This window comes from Dreissena polymorpha, chromosome 1 (assembly GCF_020536995.1).
Source record: "Dreissena polymorpha isolate Duluth1 chromosome 1, UMN_Dpol_1.0, whole genome shotgun sequence".
In the NCBI taxonomy this organism is placed as follows: domain Eukaryota; kingdom Metazoa; phylum Mollusca; class Bivalvia; order Myida; family Dreissenidae; genus Dreissena; species Dreissena polymorpha.
This window is the reverse complement of record NC_068355.1, coordinates 82,642,812-82,659,739: the sequence shown is the minus strand read 5'-3', so window position 1 is coordinate 82,659,739 and position 16,928 is coordinate 82,642,812. Positions and strand designations below refer to the sequence as shown.

Here is a 16,928-nt window from a genome sequence, read left to right as displayed (position 1 = left end):
TTATATGTTGTTGTTTTTTTCAACAGATCTCGCATTATTTTTAAAATCGGGCAATGTTGTGCGATTCAGCGAAGATTTATTCATCTACACATGTACAGAAACTTATAATAACAACTAATTTGGAAACGTGATGACCTATATAAGTTATGGCATGGGTAAAGATTTTAACATACAATCGATGTATTTTGCCAGTGTGACGAGCAAATTTCCACACAATGAAATTGTTTACAACATCAAACCATTGCTTTGAACATCTATAAGTTTTCCGATGCACAATAACATTGGCTTCTTGTCGATCTACTATTTAATTTGGTGTTTTTTTAACGAGATGCCAATGCCAAGAAGCTAATGTCAGACGGTGGCGCCAATGCACTATTTTAATTTTCGATGCCGACCATACACTTTTTGTTTCGTATTCCAGGTTGAGTGTTCGATCTTTTTTCTTAATTCGATAATAATGAAATATAATTAAAAAAGTAAAGTCTACATAATTATGAAAGAACAGTTTTTTAAAAATATATATTATTGAATATAATACGAAACCCGAAAAAAGTATGAGTATAATAAACAAAAAAGGTAACGAGTAAAGCCGAAGCTGTCCTATTTTTTGCAGATATTAGTAGGTACTAATGGCATATGTTAGTCTTTTAAAGATTCGTTGACATTTGCCTTTAAGTAAATTCAGCAATCAGAGGGGGTAATCCGTGATAGTCAAGATGGCGACGTCCATACAGAGACAGTTATTTTTCAACGTTTTATACCCTTTATTACTTCTGTTTATTTTTTAAATGACGCTCACTTGCCAGCCCCGAAAGTTTTCTTAGTGGAGCCCTAATTAGGTCATCCCGCAAAGAAATTTCGCACCAAGTAAAGTCGAGATATAGAGCGAATATTACTATGAAATAGAAGCCAGTAAATTTCTTCCTAATATGGCTGGAAAGTTATGGGGATTAAAAAAAATAATACAAGTAATAAAGGGTATATAACGAGGAAAAATACCTACCTCGGCATGGACGTCGCCATCTTGTTTGTCACGTGATTACCCCCTCTGAGCAATGTGAATAGGGGGGCAAAAATCAGCGTTTCAAAAAGAAGTAATATCTCTAAATTACTTCGTGAATTGTGTTTTTGTATTTACACATTTGTTGTTGAAAACATATTTTGAGAATGTCGAGAATTTAGTTATTGGATTTATTGAATATTACATATTTTGGATTTATATCGTACAATATGGGTTTTTTTTACAGGTTATTGACTTTTTAATTGAATTGATTACTTATATATTTATATATTAACTTTTTTTTATAAAATATGTATATGTTCTGTACAGATTTTGGGTTTAAGTTTTTACGTTGAAAAATAAAAATAAATATGAAAAAGGAACATCATCTATCGAATGTAAATCATGTGATGATTCATATATCGTGCATTGGCGCCACCTCATGTCCTAAGCTCCATCTCCTTGGCATTGGCTCCATCTGTTTGAAAAAAAAACACAATTATCTAATAGAAATGCAAGATGTAAATGGGTATGTGCATGCAGCAACTAGTATATGTTGAACGCAATCGTTTGATATTATTCGCGAAATGATCGGGTGGAATTTTTCTCGTCACACAGGCACAATACATTGATTTGCTTAAAAGAAACTTCCCCATGTCGCTACTTATAAAGGTCCTAACATTGACAAATGGGTTGTAGTTATATGTTTATGTGCACATTGTAGATGAATAAATCTTCGTTGAATAGCACTATATTGCCTAATTTTTTAAATATTGCGAAATATGTTGGAAAAACATATCAAACATACTTACCCTGCAGAATTATCCGTGAAATTAAAAAACCTCCGGTCCTTAGCGCCTCATCAGAAATAGCATTTGCTCATTTATTGATGCATCGCAAAAAAGAGGTGGCGCTCGAGATTAACGGACGATACTTATAAGGGGATAGCTATATGGCATGATATAACTTTCGAGGCTGTACAAACAGAAACACAATAATGTACAGTTAAAAATATAAAAATAAAAATTACGCGTGCTTTTATATTTTAAACTAAAATGGTAACCTCTGACAGGTCATCTAAAAACGCCTGGGTATGTATGTATTATAAGATACATTTAATTATTCGATCGGAGTAAACGGTGTTTAGTTTGTTTTATTTCATTTGTCTTTCTTTATGTCTTTTTGTAAGCGAGATAGAAGGATACTCATTGACACTTATCAATACATTTTCGAAGTAATTTGCACACATATATCGGCGTTTAATTTGTTTCAGTAAAGTTGAAAATTTAAAAAATGTGTTATGTTTCATCGGCGCTTATCGTTGTTATACCCACGCTTATAAAAGCGTGGGAATATTTATTGATCTCCGCTGTCTGTCCGTCTGACTTGGCCACTATTTCCTCCTACACTATTAGCACTCGAACCTTTAAACTTGCACACAGGAGGAGATAGTGGAGAATGGGGGTTGGGGCGAGGCCCAAAATTTTGTTTTAACTTCTTCATTTATTCACCTATTGACTTCAAATTAATACTGAACATCTCTTATGACAACACGGTCTATCTCGACGTCCACATAACCCACCCCAGGGCTATTGATAAAGGTAAAGGCAGCTTGGTTCTCGTCCTCTTTCAAATTTATCGAGATGTCCACGGGTTTTACTTCCCCGTACCCCGAACTTTTTTTTCGTACCCAAAAATGTTCGTACCCAATTTTTTTTTCGTACCAAATCTTTTTTCTTACCCAATTTTTGTGTCCTACCCAATTTTTTTTGTCATACCGAACTTTTGTTTCGTACCCAACTTTTCTTTCGTACCCATCTTTTTTTCGACCCATTTATTTTCGCACCCAAAAAAATGTTCGTACCCAAATTGTTTTTGGCATATTTTTTTCGTACCCAAAATTGTCTTACACATTTTTTCGTACCCAAAATGTTTGTTCCCGCATACACAATTGTGGTATGGTAGATAAACTCAAATTGATGCTTTTATATCCATCCTCTTAAAAAGCATCGTCACACCAGTTCTGTCAGTACTTTTAATCTTATTTTTCATTGATTATCCCCACGCTCCAAATTGGACCGGGGGATTATTTGGTTTGCTCCGCCGTCTGTCCGTCCGTCCTGGCAACTATCTCCTCCTACACTATTAGCACTAGAACCTTGAAACTTAAACACATGGTAGCTATGAGCATATGTACGACATTGCACTATTTGGAATTTTGATATTTTTTTAGGTTATTTTACAGTAACTTCTTCATTTCTGCACCGATTCACTTCTAAGTGATACTGAACTTCTCTTATGACAATACGGTCAATCTCAACTACGCATGACCCCATTACCAACCCTGGGGCGCCCGCCCACATAAACCAGGCCCACCCAAAATATTGTTTTAACATAACGTCTTCATTTATTCACCAATTGAATTCAAATTAATACTCAACATATCTTATGACGATACGGTCTATCTCGACCATCCATGTCCACATTACCCATCCCGGGGCTCCACCAACATAGGCCTTGCCCACCCAAAATTCGGGATTTTCGTAACTAAGAAGTTGTCTCCCATTCGGGTAGGTATCACGAGTGTCCCGGGTAAAAGCGGTCCGTCTAAAATGCGTATATGACTCATATCCGCGGATATGACCGAAAAGTGCGGATCTGGACGAATATAAGCAATATCGACACTTTTTCTGCAATGTTTATTTCAATGTTTAATATAAAATACACAATATGTATTAAATATGCAAGGTAAAAATATCTTAAAGTTGATTGTTACTATATATTATAGTGTATTGGTACGTAAAAATATGCACGTTATTTTATTTATTCAAATGAACACATGATATCGTAGTGCTACATTTAAATGTTTCAAGAATGATTATAACCATTCTAGTTGCGCTGTTATTGAAAAGCAATGCATGTCCCGGTAAAATTATATATTTTTCGTTAATATTTCAACAGTTTATATCCAATATCCCGATAAGTTAAAATACGAAGCCTATATGTTTAAGATTAATATTACAGCTGTTACATTCACTTATAAAACATAATATTAACGAAAAATCTAAAATTTTAGCGGGACATGCATTGCTTATCAATAACATCGCAACTATGGTTATAATCATTCTTGAAACATTTAAATGTAGCACTACGATATCCTTTGTTCATTTGAATAAATAAAAATGACGTGCGTATTTTGTACGTACTTGTAAACTATAATATATAGGGGATATTTGTTGGATTCGGTGGATTATCGATTTTAAAGTGATTTTATGGGCATTTTGCACTGTTGAATTGAGCTAAAAAGAATTAGCAGGTCAAACGATTTAGTTAAAATGTGGTTACTGACCAATTTACTGCAACTCATCTTGCTACCAGTTGTTTATAAAAATATATATAATATTCGATATTTTACATGACTCACCCAATCCTCGAAGCCGAAATGATCCGTAAAACAAAATAGTGTTTTTGTGTCTTTTGAACGAATCTTCACTAAAACTTCACACATCGTAAATCGAATCATTTCTGTCGTTAGTTGTCAAAACGAAAGTACGGTTGATATTCAAATGCAATATTTTTCTCTTTTCGGGATATTGTTTTAGTAAGTTGATGCCGCATTAACAAATATAAGTGTTTATGAAGTGAAAACACCAAAATTAAACAACGGTGGCGATAGACACCTATCAACTGTTAGATGCCCATAATATCCCTTTAATTCACGAGTGATCATAGAAATAACATTTTCAAGAGCGGCGCAGCCACGAGTGAAAATAGATTTTTTCAATGATCACGAGTGAATTGAAATCTATATTCCACCGAATCCAACAAATTTTCTTTTTTATTTTATGCTTTTTTCACAGTTTCGGTCTTTTCGTATTTAGGAAGAACAAGAGTTGTCGTTCGTGCGGGTAGGTATTGTTTACTTCCGGTTGAAAATATTACTAAGCGCGTGTATTTAAAAAGTTATCACTTGAAAATATGAATTCTATTAAAATTTATCATATTCGCGCATTTGAAATCATCATTTATTTTCAAATGAAAAATGCCACTTGAAACAGTGACATTTCGAACAATATTTACTGCATTCATAACATTCAGTATATTTAAATAAATTCAACATTTTGTATTCAAATAAAAATATAACCAGGGAAAAGTAACATCATTAATTACTTGTAGTCTGGCGATAATCGGCCCAAAAATACTTTACTATTTTCTAAAGCATATTGTATATCTAAAAACTAAAGTTTTAAGACGACATCCAGAATAATAATACATTCAGTATATTATATAAACATTATGTAAACTTATACAACAAAACATATGTGGTGTCGGTGTGGTTATATTGTTTGTGGTCTGTAGCCCTAAAACAATATTCTGGCACTTCGTCATGTTCGCGGTTATGAATTTAGAGTTGGAAAAATGATAATGTCTATTACATTGTTATATTTTGAGACAATACTAACATATTTAACACATATTGTGTATTTTTTTATTATTAAATATTGAAATAAACATTGCAGAAAAAGTGTCGGTATTGCCTGTATTCGTCCATATCCGCACTTTTCGGTCATATCCGCGGCTATGAGTCATATACGCATTTTAGATGGACCGCGTTTTACCCGGGATACTCGTGATACCTACCCGTATGGGAGACAACTTTTTGGTTACGAAAAGACCGAATTGCCTTTTAACATAACATCTATGCGGCGTGGGCACTTTCATATGACCAATCCTATCGCAGCCTTCAACAATCTTTGATGTAGTTGACGTCACCTAAGGTAAGGATAGATGCCTTAACAGTTCATGGTGCCTAGGACTTGAAGATGCAGAGGAATTGTCGATGTGAAATTACATGACGATTTGCTTTCTTGAGATCGGGCATAACGACGATCTGAATATCACACTATATGATGATTCATATCAAAACCTCTAAAATTGAAGACCAGAATCAGAAAACGTTGACACCGTCTATAGTATGTTTCATTTCGCGGTAAAGTTATCTGTATGGTTCCAATAAGAACATTTTGTTCTGTATTTGTCATTAAATTAAAACAAATTATTGTATCTATCTTCATTTGAATTGTGAATCTTTGAGGCTAATTTTAAATCACATGTCCATATGTTGAGACAAATCTTTAATAGGTTTCACACCTTATCACACCTTCAAATGCTATGTTTAGATTTATAATACTTTTAATGATTGGTGTTAGCGCTTTATATGTGTTCTTACTATGTACAATTGTACGACAATTAGTCACGTGCCTAATTAAATAAAGGTCGTTTTTGAGATGCTTATTATCAGTTCCTCTAGATGCAATATAGTTTCGATTTGTATATATAAACATTATGACGACTATAAAAGAGAAATTGATATCCATAAATAAGTTGTTTTAAATTGTAAACCCCAAAAGTACTCATCTGGTCGTTCTATAAATTTTGAAATTTCTTTTTAACATGAATGGGGCTATCGAACTGTTCGATATACACAATTAAGAACAACGCACATAAACCGTTAATTTATAGTTCATATATATACAACTGTCAAAGATATGTTAACGTTATCTCCAACTCACATGAAATTAATTTTTAGATATAAAAGTAATTCTCACGTGTACTTTCACAAAATATTCAACAAAATCTTTCAACGTGTAATACCGAGCATGTTCTGTTTGGGTATGAGAATATAATAGTAAAATGTCTAATTGCCATAAGTACATATCTGAAAGTAAACTGTTGCGTTGTTAATATGTTTAACCTTTATTCTAAAAACGCAAGTTCTGGTCCAGAAAAAAGAACGGACTTTGTAAAAAATAGTTATCATAAGATGTATGTCCAATCGCACCTGTCCGTGGTTTGGTCGAATGGTCGGTCGATACGTATTCGATTGTTTTATTTTATGACGCTTTAACATTCAATTAGTGTATTGGTATGATCATGTATCTTTAACTATACAATTTGGAAACGCTTTCACCACAGAGCATGCACATGTATATAATGAATACATTTTTATGATAAAAAACGCTTTTTAATGTTAATGTCAAATGCAATGGTTAGCGAGGCATTCACACACGCGATATTTGAAAAACACTAATTTAAATGTGAACATTGGTTGCTTGGAAGGAAACAAATACGAAGAATACTTGTGAAATGAGCAGATCGATTTGCAACGCTACTGGTGCCTGTAACATTTAAATTGTTTATCAAAGACCAGTTTTTTAAATGGAATATAATCGGAATCTATTGATTTATGGATCCCTGCTGGTTATTTCTTCACGAAAGCAGGAAGCCCATTAATTTCGAGGTATAACATCAACAGGTCCAATAAGTAGCTAAAGAACGCTCCTATTACATCTGCTAAAATTATCAATATTTCAACATCTTAATGAAATGGTCTAAAAACAATTTCGAACCAGTTGAACATATTCATGGATGCTGGAAATCGTGACGATCACTGTTTTCGAACCGGTTTTTCCCCAAGCTTAACGCAACAAACGTCTTTATAAACATATTATATTTACTATAAGTTATCCTTTCGTAATGTAAAGATCTGCCTCGATGTTAAGATTAATGCATACACCTTTCAAAAATATCTTAAAAAACACTGTTATCTACCTTTTCATTGAAACAAATCGCAAAACACCATGATGTTTAGAACGTGTCTTCATTATACGACGTAAAAGATCACGTGTACGTAATGCTGATAGTGTCACAGACAATCCCTATAACCTTACGCGTACTAAGAATCGAATAACAAACACCGAATAAAACAGTCATACATTTTTGTTTATTAATTTAAAAATTGAGTTTAGTTCTATGTTAATACTTCAGACAACTCGATTTTATGGCATAAGTGGTTCCTTTAAGTACACTTGTTCGCTATAAAAGCAGGATGTACGTCCTTATATTCGAACGATCCACTACTCGGGAGAATCGGATTCACCTACAAAGAGTAAAACTGGGTCATAACAAGTTTTCCGTTGATAAAAAATGTAAATATATTACAACTAATGGGCACAACTTGTGTTTATCAATATCAGTATTATAAAAACATAAATAAACAACGCGACCATAATGTTCATGAAACTGTTTTAACCATTTGTTGAAGATGCAAATACTAAACACACAATCGGATGCCTATCAATTTTCTGCGTACGTACATGCATCTGAGCTCATTTGCACCTGCTCATCGTCATTAGATATTTGTGCTGTTGACGATAGAGCACCATATATAATTGTGGATGTAGACGTCAGATTCAAGGATTTTGTGGAACTATCAGAGTTTGCGGATGGCCTATGGGAACACAAAAAAAGAATTTACATTAAAGACGTTTTGCGCGAATATTGCTTAACGGATAGAAAATGCCAATATCAATGTGGAGTTGAAAAAAATAATAAAGCTTATAAAAATGAATATACTTCTGTTTTATCCTTCTCGAACGTTTAATGCAGAACATTAATATAAAGGCTGCGCTAAAAAGTCCCAGGACCGTTGATATCACTGATATTATAATTAATAAAAGTTTAATATAGTTGTCTTTCATTGACAATATTGCAGATAACGGCTTTACGGGTTCTTGAGCTGTTGTCTCATTCGTCACTAGTTCTACAAAGAAAATTACCAATGACAGTGTTAAAACACTTAGCAAAAAATCTTAAAGCCACACAACTTGAAATGAAATACTTGGCATAGTAAATATAAGTATAAATAAGAAACATATTTTATCTATGCCAATTAGAATATATGTGGCGGTTACAAGGTAGAAATCCGTCTATTTTGCACTTTAAAATAATCGCGTTTGTCGAAATGAACGTATACGTCTAGAAATCCTACTTTCGGTTTTAAAAACGGTACCGTTTGAAATATAATAAATTACTAGCTAATTAGGCTACATATTTAATTTTATCTATCTCAATTAGAATATATCTGGTGGTTACAAGGTAGAAATCCGTATTTTTTGCGCTTAAAACTTAAAAATAATCGCGTTTGTCAAAATGTATGTATACGTAGAGAAATCCTACTTTCGGTTTTAAATTAAAACATATATAAATAAATTACTTGCTAACTAGGCTATGGATTTAATGACACGTTTGCACACTTTCAAATTGCTTCTATATGTATTGATTAAAATGTAGTTCATTTCAAGGTGTGTAGCTTTAAGTACTGTAGCATTAAATAATAAAAAGCGGTGTACTTTGAAGCGATTTAACACAAACAAAAAAATGTATATCTTCCTATTTAAATTCGAGAATTCTATTATTGAAGTAACAAATAAGAACACGGTCAAACTTGACCTCCGTACTTTAATATTGAGTTTAATATTTTTGCAAAGCAAATTGCTATTCGTTTAAGTTTAATAATGTATTCATACGTATACTACAATTGTCGCCAGTCCATCCGAGTTCACATCTTGACCCGGAACATATCCCAGATACGTGGTCACAATGTAGTCCTTCTTTGCAGTGGCACTTTGAAGTGCAGTAAAGTCCAAAGTATCCTCGTTCGCATGCTGTAATTTAATTTGATTGAATAACAAATATATATTGTCTTCAAACTACGAGGATTGCTTATATAAAATATAAAATACACCTAGCATTGTAATCGGAAGAATGGCCGAGTGGTCTAAGTGGTAGACTTTTCACTCCAGGACTCCAGGGGTCAGTGGTTCGAGCCCTGCTGAGAGTTACCTTTTTTTTCTTTTTTTAATTGTATTCTTAATTTTTTACTGGAGCTTTTTGTATCAAATGTTTACATTTATCAATAGAAAGCACTTATTGACAAACGTCAAAACATGCCAAAATCTGTGAAAAGGCCCCTTTAAAAAACAATAGATTTAACATTATAAACCTAGTTAGCAAAATAATTGGTTGCAATGCACGACAATGATTTTTAATTTGCTCTAGAGGATACTTGAAATTCTCCTGCTCTGGTCAACAGCCATTATTTGCGAAAGGGTCTTGGGGATATCACCATGCATTACTGTTGAAGCTTGATTGTAATACGAAGGGGTTATTTTTTATAAGTGTATGCTTATGATTCAAGGTAAGGTCTTACCAACAATTCAGCATTTTTTTAAACCTCGAACCTTGACATTAGCCTTTCAAAGTTGGTGACCTTGGCTTAAATAATATGTATATGTCCTTCTGTGTATTTTAAATTGTTTATTCACCGTAATAGTTTGCTTACCATTTAAAACATAATACATATGGCAGGTGAATATTCCTCCCGATACAGTTAATGTACTTTAATTGTTTAAGTAAATTAATTACAATCATAAATCTGAAATGACACATCATCAACCTGTAGATATTCATCACTTTGAGTTGTATATGTTTCAATAAAGTACTGTGGGTCATGATAAGTCAAACATCGTGTTCACAATCATTCTTAAATCGACTTATCGTTTTACAATGTCATTTATTTTTTCTCATGTGCATGTGTCAAAAGAAGAACAAACCAATACCGATTGTTTATAGCACTAATTATTAAATCAGTGTACTTTAATTTAATATTCAATGACAAAAAATCATCGATGTCACCTCCAACTTGGTTTCGTTTGTAATAATAAATTGAGAACCTGAGTGTTAATGTAAAACAATAAAACAGTTATTTCAACATGGCACCCTACATACACATTAAAATTTGATAAAACAAACACACCTGATTAAAATTTAACGGTCAAAACAGTTACGATTAAGAATGATTTTACTTCCTGTACAAAGAGTAAACCAACTGGCAAAAATAATCTAACATAAAGTTTATTAACAAAAATATTACCAATATTGCAAAACACGTCTTCCTGTTAATCATATCCAGGACGGCATCCACCAATGCACGCTCCATTCGTTTTGTTACATGAACGAGGATCAACGCAGTTTTTGCCACATGACTGTGAACAGTTTAACCCATATTTGCCGTCGTCGCATGCTGTTATAAAAGGTTAAGGGTAAAATTTTACAGAATCATAATATTGTTTATTGAAGATACGGTGTATGCCAATGTTTGATTAAGCCTTTTTTTCTTAAATGTTAAATAGGTGTATAATACAAGAAATCCCTAAAGGTATTATTTAAAAATGAAAACAATTTTAAATACCAAAACGACATGTTTGGAAAGAATTGTACATATGTACCTTAAATCTAAAATTCACTTTGTATTTATTCGGCAGTTCATTTCAAACTTAATCAGCTTATTTATAACAACGTGTTTTGCGTACGTATCAACAAGTAAGTTATACCAGTTTTGCATATTGGTGTCCACCACCCAGAATCACACCCGTGGGTACATTCACCAGTCATCCAGTCACACTCGGACTCTTTGCAGTGTCCGCAAGGTTGACACCTCCACCCGGAATGGCCAGAAGCGCACTCTGGAGCGATATCAAAGACATTAATCGATCCGTTGTTAGTGCCTTCCACTTTATATGACTAGCATGAATATGACGCTTTGTGGAACTAAATATGAGACACGAAAAACAAATGTTTACTTTCCCATAAAGTATTAGATAAAACAAATTTTAGCGTCATGATTATAATCGAATCCGCTGCGAGCGGCTCTATTTCGTGTCACAATGGTTGAATTTATTTGTATGCGTGATTTTATCCGAGCTTGTCCAGATGTTTATTTCATAATTCCTGTAGAATTACTTCTCTAACATAAACCAAACTTGTCATAACAGCTGTAATGACAAAACTAGTTCGAGTTATATATCGCACACGCTCCAGATCGGTCAAATTGACATTTGATTTTTCTTAAACATCGATTGCAGACGAGTACAGAAGCGCTTACGTAACCTCAATAAAAGAGGGGGGGGGGAAGTGAGTCTCATTTGCATAGAATCACAATCTAAAACCTCTCTGACCCATTTAAAATGCTTATCAAGTGGAGGTGTTTCTTTGTTAAACAAGGGACAAAATTGTCACAAAACCAGGTTTTCATTGTGAAAAAAAAATCTGATAAAGGGAGAAAACTCAAACTGAACTTTTGAAATGAACAAACAAAATTAACCCCTTTGTAAGTTTGTTTTAAAAAAAAATATATTTTTAGTCCTGGCGACCTTGACATTCGAGATATTGACGTGATTCTTTCGTGCGACACACCGTCCCATGATGGTGAACAAATGTGCCAAATGATTTTAAAATCTCACAATGAATTACATAGTTATGGCCAGGACAAGCTCATTTATGGCCATTTTTGACCTTTGAACTCAAAGTGTGACCTTGACCTTGGAGATATCGACGTAATTATTTCGCGCGACACACCGTCAAATGATGGTGAACAAATGTGCCAAATGATGTTAAAATCTGACAATGCACGACATAGTTATGGCCCGGACAAGCTTGTTCCGCCCGCCCGCCAGCCCGCCCGCATTCGCCAATCAAATAACCAGTTTTTTCCTTCGGAAAACCTGGTTAAAAATGAGAACTTTGTAAGAAGAGGTTTGTTGTAGCCTTTGGCAGACTGGTAATTTGATGGTGAAAAAAAAAAAATGACCTTTGACCTTGAAGGATGACCTTGACCTTTCACCACTCAAAATGTGCAGCTCCATGAGATGCACATGAATTTATTTTTTTTGACCTTTGACCATGAAGGATGACCTTGACCTTTCACCACTAAAAATGTGCAGCTTCATAAGATACACATGCATGGCAAATATCACGTTGCTATCTTCAATATTGCAAAAGTTATGAGCAACGTTAAAGTTTTCGGACGGACACACGGACGGACGGACGGTCAAAATTTGTGTGCGTATGGAAAGGCGTTGTCCATATACACATGCATACCAAATATGAAGGTTATATCTCAAGGGACATAGAAGTTATGAGCATTTTTCGAAACCTAAACGCAGATTTTGAAACCTAAACGCAGACCCCTACTTCAAGGTCAAGGTCACAGGGGTCAAAATTGTTGTGCGTATGGAAAGGCCTTGTCCATATACACATGCATACCAAATATGAAGGTTATATCTCAAGGGACATTTATGGCCATTTTTGACCTTTGAACTCAAAGTGTGACCTTGACCTTGGAGATATCGACGTAATTATTTCGCGCGACACACCGTCCAATGATGGTGAACAAATGTGCCAAATGATTTTAAAATCTGACAATGAACGACATAGTTATGGCTCGGACAAGCTCATTTATGGCCATTTTTGACCTTTGAACTCAAAGTGTGACCTTGACCTTGGAGATATTGACGTAATTATTTCGTGCGACACACCGTCCCATGATGGTGAACAAATGTGCCATATGATTTTAAAATCTGACAATGAACGACATAGTTATGGATCGGACAAGCTCATTTATGGCCATTTTTGACCTTTGAACTCAAAGTGTGACCTTGACCTTGGAGATATCGACGTAATTATTTCGCGCGACACACCGTCCAATGATGGTGAACAAATGTGCCAAATGATTTTAAAATCTGACAATGAACGACATAGTTATGGCCCGGACAAGCTTGTTCCGCCAGCCCGCCAGCCAGCCAGCCAGCCCGCCAGCCAGCCAGCCCGCCCGCATTCGCCAATCTAATAACCAGTTTTTTCCTTCGGAAAACCTGGTTAAAAATAAACACTATCGTATCTACTCGTCCTTACTCGAAAAAGCAAAGAAAACCTTGCAGACCGGACGTGGAGATCCATCCCAACTAAACTGTATTCCATGAAACTTGATTACAAATGGAAACTATCGTGTGCTCAATATTTACAAGAAACAATACAACGTTAATCGTATTTCGGACTTTTACGATGTTAAAGTAAAATCACTATGGACGTTGCACCACACGTAATTTATACTTGGCGTCCCTGTCTTCATAGAGTTATTTGTGGTATAGCCGATACGGGGTAAGCCAAGAGATAAAGAGGTCCCAGCTTTGTTCCTTTTCTTAGAGTATTCTAAAGATCTATGTTAAGAATTACGCACTGGTTCTTCCAAGAAAAATTACTTTAGAGTATCTAATAAAAGCTTAAAGCATTCATTTTTCTAATCCTACGAAAAATGAACGACATAGATGCGATTTTGTCGGTCAGTTACAACTTATCTCACTTTAGCACAGTCAGAAACCGTATCCCTGATATTCATTTTCAAAAAACAATTTACTTCTTTTATAATTTGAATTGTTTCCTATAAATATACAAATACAATGCAACGAATTCAGTACAAACAGGCATATATCAGTCAAAGCATTAACAAGTGAAACCCGTATCCTCAATAGCCAAATAATGCATTTAATTTGATTAAGGCATAAATATGCTTTTGATTCTCAGAAGTATCCTGAAGTGTGGTAATATTTATTTATAAATATGTAAACGATCAAAATACAATCAGCGTTTAAGTAAGTTTTTGAAAAAAAATCCACAACATAATTAATGAGGAAACTAAAATTTCGAAGGAAATACAAAAATACCAAACTCTTCATTGGGGAGTCTGTCACTACCGACGTCGGGGAAAAAATGAACATATTATACTGTGCCTCATGTCATTTGCTTTATAGTCGGATGGTTTGTGTATTTTCAATATACGTATATGCTTGTGATCACATGTCTGTTACCTTTGTTTTTCTTTGCACAAATTGAACATATTTAAATCATTTTGAAATCTCCCGAGTATCTGTTGATAATTTATAAGTATTGTTTTGATTAAATGTAACGAAGATTTATATTATGCAGTGCTTGAATGTGATTATATATTCAATTTTAAACTCTGATATGATCACTCTATATTGTGTTGACTTGTATAAATAGATTGTGCCTTTGAAATTAATGAACATATGTGTTATCTACCGACGCCTCATTTATAGAATAGCATTATTTTACTTTGGTTGCACTTTGTATCTAGAAAATAGTCATATCCAGTAGCACATCCATCATGGCAACTTCCGTCTGCTTTGTTACAGGGTTCGTTTCCATAACGACAATGTGTGCTGCACGTCTGTGAACAGTTCAACCCATATGTGCCATCGGGACATTCTGAAAAGCACCACGTACATAACGATGTTATTTTATTTACGATAATAATGGACCGAGTGCATACTAGTCAACAAACAAAGGTTCACCACATATCAGATTTGTACGTTGACTGTTTTTGATTAAAACTTTTGTTGTTTAATTATTTATTTTGATAGGATAAGCTTTTGTATCATTTAAACGGGTTGTAAGAAAATAGTTACATAGGTACATACATGCTTTGTTATTTGTTCACATCACGCCAGTCACTCAGCTCTCGTTCATTTATCAAGTGACTCCGTGTACTATACAGATACTTCAAGTCCAATATATTTAAACAACACTGTTAAATAAATCAAATAATAATGCCCTTACGTTTAATACGCTAAATGATTTTAATTTAACCTCGTCAAATATTGGATCGATTATCTGATAATTTTCAAATAGCTATTTTAATGGTTAACGGTCCTTCATAGGCTGTATGGATTGAATATCGTATTCCTGAGATCACAAACAATGTTTTTGGTCAAATTTGCATTCGCCTAACAATCTTGTACATATTATAATCTTGTACATATCAGTTGTAACAGATACTCATGTTTCTTAGTATGACTTAACATGTATGTGTTAAGGCATACGAATCGCAACTGGACACATGTTGAAACACACAACACACTGTGTGATATATGAGGTTATATAGGATTTTAGTAATATCAAATGAAGACGTTCGGTTTCCGAAAACGTCTGTTCCACTATAACTTTTATAAACAAAATTGCCATAACATGCATAACACAAATATAATGCACTGATAACCATTGATGAAAAATCGGCAAAATAAGTTTACCGCTTGTACTCCGCGCGAAATACGGCAATCCAATTATGAAAAATATTCCTGTTAATAGACTGCTAAATATCTTCATTATGCTGAAAATTAATAGTTTTGTATGTTAACCTGATCAGTTAAATACGTGTACTGATTTTAAACTATTGTGTTAGGAAGTTTTAATTTTAAAAGTTATCAGTTTTCACCATGTTATAACTTATTCAAGTTATCAGTTTATAAAAATAACCCATAAATAACCGATACGAGCAGTTGACATAGTGATTGTGATAGATTAATATGGAACGCCGGGACTATTCTATTGTATAGCTAGGTTGTTATGTTTGCATTATATGTTATTGTTTCCAATTTCAACATTTTCTTCTCTTTATATCGGTTCTTCGTGTCTCTATGTTATGTACGTTTGTCTTTTGAATGCGTTATTAAGTTATGTTTAAGTGTTGTTTTGTCGATGAAATGAGTCATCTCGTATGCAATGATATTTGTAATAAAAAGGGGTTTTAATGTGTTTAATGTCTTTTGATTTTGTAGAAAGATTACGTTTTCTTGTTCGGTAATGTCAATTTTTGTCAACAAACGTGTAACTATGTTGAAATCAAGTTTCGTCTCGTGCTTTGGTAAGGTAAATTTGTGAACAATATAATAAGTGAATATACTTAAATATGAAAAAACATATATCCTTGTTTTACGATAATGCTTTATCATGGTTTACCAAGATAAACCTCTCAACAAAACGTGTTATATTGTGTCCACAATGCTAACCATTGAGTAACAATAATGTTTTATCAGTTACAATCAGTTGAACATGTCAAGCGTTTATCTTTTTATGTACGAGCCATTGTACCACTTTATCGATTCATCATGAGCTTTAACCATCGCGTGTGTACAAAAACTATGTATTTATTTTAAAATGTGTCATAATATAATGTTATTGTTTATGTTATACTTGTGTTTCTGTACGTGCTTCGATAGGGTAAATTCGTCTCTATGATATGTTGGTACGTCTAAATGAACCTGGTGATGCTATGTTGGTCCATCGTGTGCTTCAATAAGGGGAACTTAAAAGCATATGTCGGTATGTCAAGAAAAGTTTTAAATACTGTCTCATCATATGTAATTAACAGATATAAGATTAAAAAACAATA

The 16,928-nt window shown here is 33.8% G+C and overlaps 1 long non-coding RNA gene across 2 annotated transcripts; it reads right to left on the bottom strand.

Annotated features, from left to right (window-relative positions):
• Positions 1-6,528: 6,528 nt before the first annotated feature.
• On the bottom strand, positions 6,529-15,970 carry LOC127838259 (uncharacterized). Of its 2 annotated transcripts, none has more exons than XR_008029746.1 (8): positions 15,787-15,970; positions 14,813-14,965; positions 11,236-11,367; positions 10,776-10,925; positions 9,370-9,507; positions 8,417-8,603; positions 8,158-8,291; positions 6,529-7,940 (listed from the first exon to the last, which is right to left on the bottom strand). It is a non-coding gene; the product is annotated as an uncharacterized LOC127838259 (long non-coding RNA). The 2 variants fall into 2 exon arrangements; XR_008029747.1 differs by lacking the exon at positions 15,787-15,970 and adding an exon at positions 15,178-15,289.
• Positions 15,971-16,928: the final 958 nt, after the last annotated feature.